Genomic DNA, 7412 nt, shown 5'->3' with positions numbered 1-7412 from the left:
CAATTCCAAATATTTGAATACCAGTATCCTTCAAAATATAAGCAAACAAGCCTAGAAAACAATAAATGCCTATGCTGAGAGCTCATCTACTTCTCTAATGGCAGGATTTTATCTGAAGCTTTATATTATGGGATTCTCCAGGTAAGAATACTGGAGTGGGTTGCCATGCCCTCCTCCAGTGGATCTTCCCGACCCAGGGATCAAACCCGCATCTCTTCTATCCCCGGCAGACAAGTTCTTTACCACTAGCGCCACCTTGGTGGCCACTGGTAATCCTTGTATTACTTGGCTTGTAGTTGTATCACTCCAACCTCTGCCCCTGTTGTCACATGGCCTTCTCCCTGTGTCTCTTCTCCGGCTCTTACAAGGACCAGTTTTATTAATCTGCCCGGACTGCTATAACAAAATATGATAACTGTATGGCTTAAGCAACAGTCATTTTTTTTCTTACAGTTCTGTCTATAAGAGCTAGAAGGCCAAGATCAAGATGTTAGCTGATTTGGAAGGTCATGAATGTGAGAGGAACACTATTCAATCCGGTACATTCCCCTAAGCAAAGAATAATCTCTTATGTGTTTAAATGAAATAAAGCAAAATGTCTCTATAAGGCGTACCAGAAAAAGAAAGCTCAGTGAATCCCTTAAGAATCCATTCTATTCAGTCATCCATCCCATCAGTTCTCAACATGTGACTTAAGGACCATTTAACCCAATCCAACTTTGGGAGGGGCTGATTAAAAATGCAGGTCATGTGCTTGCTTCTGCAACAAATATACTAAAATTGGAATGATACAGGGAAGGCTACCATGGCCCCTGCCCAAGGATGACATGCAGATTTATGAAGGGTTCCATATATATATATATATATTTTTTTTAATGCAGATTATTAAACATAGTGTAAACTGAGAGATTTTTCTGGAAGGAGATTACTCCAGGTGAGAAAAATGACTGTCCAAGTGAATCTTATTTTCTATCTCTATCACCAAATCTCAGATATTTCCAGAGTTATATTCCTCCTGCCTTTGCCATACCTGGCCTCCTGGAACACCCAGTTCCTCCTCAGTTCAGCCTGGGCACAAGTAAACCCCCTTTCTTGTCTCTTCATGCAGCTAAGACAGGCTAGCATTAAAAAATGACTTAGCTGAATATGATGGGGAACCAAAAGAAAATATGGGCAACACAATAATAGTCACTAGGCTTTCAGGGTATAGAGAGAACTCTGAGTCAGTGTCGACAGAAATGGAAGGACTAGAGCCCTGTCAGAAACACCTTCCTTCCCTGCTCCCTGGAGATCTCTGCCAGGTGGCCTCAGGTCACAGCTTGATTTCTAACCTCCAGGAGCTGACCCTTCCTGACCAAACTGGAGTTTTCCAAAGACTAACCAGGGGCCTCCCTGGTGGCTTAGTGGTAAAGAATCCGCCTACCAATGCAAGAGACTCGGGTTCAATCCCTAATCCAGGAAGATCCCACTGCCACGGAGCAACTAAGCCCATGCGCCACTACTGAGCCTGTGCTCTAGAGCCAGGGACCCAGAGCTACTGAAGCCAGCTCACCCTAGAGCCTGCGCCCCGCAGCTGGAGAAGCTACTGCAATGAGAAATCTGCACACTGCAATGAAGAGGAGCCCCCGCTTGCTGCAGCCAGAGAAAAGCCCACGCAGCAGCAAAGACTCAGCACAGCCAAAAACAAATAAACAAATAAAAACAAATAAAGAGTACCCAGAAGCCACTCCTAAGTCAGGCACTTGAGGTGGGGGCTTGGGGGGTGGTGGTCCACAATCATCCAGTATGAGCAGAGGGTGGAGTCTGCTCTTCCTTGCTGCCCTCTTGCCCAACGCAGTACCTGGCACATCCTGGGGCTCAATGTAATGTCTCTTGGGTGAGAATTTAAACCTTTGCCTCACACAAATGATCAGATTTAATCCCGCTTTTGGATCTGAGGGCCGCATTTCCTTCAAGTTGTTGGGGTTGTCATGGCAGACTTTGGGGCTCTGGTTATCTGCCCCACCCACTTCGGAGGCACCTTAGGGCCTTTCTCTCAGGAGCGTGTAAGGTTTCTTCATGACTGCTGCTGCTGCTAAGTTGCTTTAGTGGTGTCCGACTCTGTGTGACCCCATAGACGGCAGCCCACCAGGCACCCATGTCCCTGGGATTCTCCAGGCAAGAACACTGGAGTGGATTGCCATTGCCTTCTCCAATGCATGAAAGTGATAAGTGAAAGTGAAGTTGCTCACTCGTGTCCAACTCTTCGCGACCCCATGGACTGCAGCCCACCAGGCTCCTCCGCCCGTGGGATTTTCCAGGCAAGAGTACTGGAGTGGGCTGCCATTGCCTTCTCCGTCTTCATGACTGGATAACTCTGCTCACTAAAGCTCTTCAGCCACATGTTGCAGAGTCCTCACGCGATGAGACCTGGGATCAGCAGACCGACCTCTCCATTTTGAAAGAAGGGAGCTGAGGCCCAGAGAATGTTCAGGAGCTTTCCCAGGCTCTCACAGCCGTTCCATGGCAGAGATGTCCCTGGAACTCAAATTACTGAACGCCCAGGTCTGGACTTGTTGCCCTCAGCGCTCAGCATTCCTCTGCCCCTCCACCTGTTTTCTCTAGAATGGCAACCTCCAAGAAGCTGTGCGACGCTGCTCTCAACTGGGGCCCTCTGTCCCTCCCCTGCCCTCGAAGTCTGGTGAGCCTCCTGTTGGCTCCCAGATGCTGTACCACACCTGTGTTCACCCCGAACCTTCACAGTTTAAGATGTAAAAGCAGATGCTGACCTAGCCTGGGCTCCCCTGCACAAGTCCCTCGGCACTCGAAGAAGACAGAGTTGTTTTCCAGCGTGGGTCATAAATACCAGAAAGCACCTGTTGAAAGTAACGCCATCTTATTCATACGTGTGTGTGTGTGACTTTTTTTTCTCTGTCTTGTTTGCTTTTTTCCTCCATCGGCCCACCTTCACATCCCTGAATAAATGCAGGCAGACCCTCTGAATGCCTGAAGATTTTGAACAGATAAACCAGACAGTAACTTGGTACCTTTGCTGAGTGCGCTGAACTGAAATTAGTGTGTATCCCAAGAGGACCAACATTGCTTAAGAATAACCTTGTTAAATACTAATTTTATCTCTCTCCAAAAAGAGCTACACTTCTTAAACCAAACTTGGGGGAATGTGACAGGAGAAAAAGCAGAGAAATACAAATAAATTTTTAAAATGTAATCTCACCACCACTGCTAATGTTTTAGGGCAGCAGTCCTCAATCTTTTTGGCACCAGGGACCAGTTTCATGGAAGACAGTTTTTCCATCAATTGGGGTGGGAGTGGTTTCAGGATGATTTAAGCACATTACATTTGCTGTGCATTTTATTTCTATTATTATTACATCAGCTCTACCTCAGATCATCAGGCATTACATCTCAGAGGTTGCGTGCTAAGTCACTTCAGTCATATCCAACTCCTGCAATCCTATGGACTGTAGCCAGCCAGGCTCCTCTGTCCATGGGATTCTCCACACAAGAATAGTAGAGTGGGTTGCCATGCCCTCCGCCAAGAGATCTTCCTGATCTAGGGATCAAACCCCATGTCTCAGCCTCCTGCACTGACAGGCAGGTTCTTTCTCAGAGGTTGGGGACCACTCTTTTAGGATATATCTTTTCTATCTTTAAAAAAACACATAAAACTATTATATCATTTCAGGAAAAGTAATGGTTAAAAAAGAAAGTCTCCACTCACCAAAAGAGGCATAAGAAGAGGCCTGCCTGCACACCCCAGTAACTGCTGACACATGTCTAAAGATAGGAAACGAGTAAGCTACATTTTTCAACTTGGGAAAATAAAAGTTCATGTGGTATTCACAGTATCATTGTAACTGATCCTTTTCTATTTAAAAAAATGATATTAATGAATTTGTGGGTGAGGATGAGAATAAGTATTCACCGTATTTCCCAAGAACAGTCAGTTTCTGTTCTGCTGATGCTGCATGACGTATCCATCTTCTGAATCCATGTGCCTGTTGGTTGGGGCTGTGGCAGAGGCGATGGCAGCGACAGCCTGAACACAGGAAATCACCTTCGAAGGGGAAGCTCTGGGCTGGCAGAAGTGTATTAACCTTTCATCCATGTCATTGGGTTTAATATGTTAACTTTGTAGTAAAAGCTTCTTCTTTGAGCTCATGGTTCATAAAAAGTGTTACTGGTCCTTGATGTTCCCAGTTGAGGATAGTAAGGAAAACAGAACCCTGAAAGCTCACATTGATTGAAGCAAAGACAGAGCTAGGGGGTCAGCCCAGTGCCCCAGCGCCTCCCTAGCCTGACAGAACTGAATGGCTATTCATAGCCGCTGGAGCACTTCCAAGCTGTGAGTGTAAATTTACTTGTATCATCTCTGCAGAGAGGAACTGTATAGTCCCCGGTGCCTCCCGGTTGATTCGGATCGACTGTTTATTTGTTTAGTCCTGTAATGATATTATCCACAGGGCTAGAGCCACACAGGGAGGATGAGGAATTCCTGGAGGAGGGAGGCTGCATGTGTTTATTGCCCTGTCAGCCCTTCACGACAAAAGACAAAAGTTGCTGTAATTTGTGTGTTCCCACACACGTGATCCATATGGACAATATCGAGTATAGGTGCTGATGAAGACAAAAAAAAAAAAAAAAATGGGATTACCAGGAATCAAGATGCCAGCTGCCCTGTGAGGAATGCAGAGAAATGCTCTCTGATTAAACCCCACAGTTCCAAAGCTGGAAGGAATTCTGAGATGTTATCCATAACCAGAAGAAAAAAGAACCTCCAGCTCTTGACTGACTTATGCCTTGTGTTGCCTTGAACGTTAAGCCTAATTTCTTTTCAAGCTCAGTGGTTAGCAGGTTTCTCATGGTCATGCCTATTGTGGGGAGGAGGGACCATCATTTCCCTCATCCTCAGCACATTTATTTTTAGATCAGTTTCAATAGAGTTCCTTGCTGTGGGCATATTATCGGTGCCAATTCTAGTTCATCTCAGCGTCAGACTGAAACCCCTGAAATGTGTGGCCGGTAGGTTCCTGATTGTTTTTCTGGAAGCTTGCAGCTCTGAAAGTTTTTACCTCAGGAACGTGCCGTCTATCCAAGAAATACATGACTTGAAAGGACAGAATGAATCAGCAGAGTCTGCATGTCACTCAGTGGGCTGGCAAACACCCATCTGCTTAGGGGCAGCAGTGCCCAGCTTCTCACTGACTATGGGACCATTATGGCCCTGCCACGTGGATGGGACCATTGCACAGTTTGATCCCTGCCGCCTAAGGGTCTCGCATGGTTTACTGATGCCAAGATGGCGAAGGGCACTGCAGTAAGGGCTGACTGGAAAATAAATGCAAGTAGGATGGATAGCTGCCACAGGCCTTGAGAAACAACACTCAAAGACCTACCCAAACCACCCCAGCAACGTGATGCAACACTGCTAGATGTTAGTGAGGAACGATGGTACAGCGGGTCAAATCAGATGGCCAGGGCTGATTAACAGGACAAGGCAACATGTTTGAATCTCCAGTAGCAATGGTCCCAGAAAATAGCCACTTGCGATTCCCAAACAATGGAGACATTTCATGACCAACAAGATGGAAAGGAATATGATGATCCCTCTCTGCCATCCTGGCAGCAGTATTCACTATGGAGTCCCTGCCAACTGACACAGATACTTCCAATGTATATTTAATGAAAGCTAAACTGTGCGTATGTAATTATAAAATAGTAGGATTAAGGAGGGTAATGCTTACCAAGTAGACCAGAGGTCCATTAGTAGTTCTCAGCGAGGGCAAACTGGTGGAAGAGGCAGCAGTTTCAAGATAGATGCTGCTACGCTTTGTATTTGGGCTTCCCACGTGGTGCTAGCGGTAAAGAACCCGCCTGCCAATGCAGAAGACATAAGAACGCAGGTTCGACCCCTGGGTAGGGAAGATCCCCTGGTGGAGGGCATGGCAACCCACTCCAGTATTCTTGCCTGGAGAATCCCGTGAACAGAGGAGCCTGGTGGGCTACTGTCCATAGCGTTGCAGAGAGTCTGAGCGACTTAGCATGAACGCATGCTTTGGATTTAATTTCAGGCGGGTTGGTACCCATTAGCCTCGAGTTCGACTTCTCAGTTCTTCTAAGTAGGAAAAAAAGCCTAGAAGAATCGCCTCACTTTGCTTATTGGGTGTGAATGGGAGGCGGGGATGGGAGATGAGGGCATAAACTTGCCCTAGAACAAAGCAAATAACCATATTAAACAGAGGGGCTGTTATAAAAGCAAAATATAGACAGTGCGTGTATTTTTAATGACCAGGACTAGGGTGCCCTGTGCAAACATAAACACCTCCCTGCCTGCGGAGGGCCAGAAACCCTCCAGGCATGGAGTTTGGGTTCCCTGCCACCCCCTCCTAAGGGTGCCTGGCCCTGCCAAAAATCATTTACAAATAAAGAGCTCTCAGAAATGTGCCCGACCTTCGGCCAAAGAGAAGAACCTCTTTTCCAATAAATATTTGGCCAGGAGTGGGGGGAGGGGAGCCAAGAGTAACAAAGGGAGCCCGCGGCCGGGTTTGTTTGGATTGCCCGGGCGGCGCGGGAGCGGCCGGGCGCAGCTGACCACGGGTACAGATAGGTTAATTTCCACATGGAGCGGCAGAAACCCAATCCGCGGGTTGCGAAGCGTGGGTCAGCCAAGGCACGTTAATCTGTTTAGCATGTGCGCCGCGCGGAGGAGCCAGACCACCGGGGCGCAGGAGGCGCGGCCGCAGCCGCGCTGCTCCGGGGGAGTTAATAAAGAGCTTAAGGCAAGTAAGTGTAGCGAGGTGGCGGCAGCCCGGAGCCGGCCGCGCCCGCGGGCCCCGGGGAGGCCGAGGTCGCCTGCTGCCCGCCGCCCGCGCCCCGCGGGCCCTAGGCTCCGTGCGCCCCGGAGGCCGGGCGAGCGCCGGGCGGGCGAGGATGGGCGCGGGGCGGGGCGGGGGCCGAGGGAGCCTCTTCTCCGCGCTCGCGCCGTGGGGGAGAGCAGGGAGCGGGGGTGGGGGGTTGCCATTTCGAACATTTTTAACTAATCAAAATATTTGCTGATGAGTATTTATTTTTACAAGAACTCGGTTTGGCTGGAGACTTCCCGAGCAACAATACGGGCTGCCGTATTAGGTTTGTGACGCAGCCAAGTGCGGTTGGGCTTATTGAATCTGCGCGCCGGAGATCACTCGCTCCGGAGACGTTTCTCTTTTCTAGGGAGGAAGCTTTCCCAGGACATCTTTCTGCAGATGGCGCTTAGAACACAACCACATGTTCCCCCAAAGCACCGGAGGCTTCGTGTATTATGTTTTGTTTTGTTTTGTTTTTTTTCGTGTATTATGTTTGGGCTGAGTGAAAAGAGGAACGCACCCCCTTTCCTATCCGAGCAACAAAAGGGAAAATAGCGGGAAATATCG

General features: G+C 48.3%; 1 non-coding gene across 1 annotated transcript; it reads left to right on the top strand.

The window, feature by feature from the left end:
* The first annotated feature begins 754 nt into the window (after nt 1-754).
* LOC133046930 (U6 spliceosomal RNA) lies at nt 755-857 on the top strand. Its single transcript, XR_009690622.1, has one exon. It is a non-coding gene; the product is annotated as a U6 spliceosomal RNA (small nuclear RNA).
* The last annotated feature ends 6555 nt before the right edge of the window (nt 858-7412 follow it).

The sequence above is a fragment of the Dama dama genome, chromosome 25, assembly GCF_033118175.1.
Source record: "Dama dama isolate Ldn47 chromosome 25, ASM3311817v1, whole genome shotgun sequence".
NCBI classification, from domain to species: domain Eukaryota; kingdom Metazoa; phylum Chordata; class Mammalia; order Artiodactyla; family Cervidae; genus Dama; species Dama dama.
This window is presented reverse-complemented; position numbering and strand designations above follow the sequence as displayed.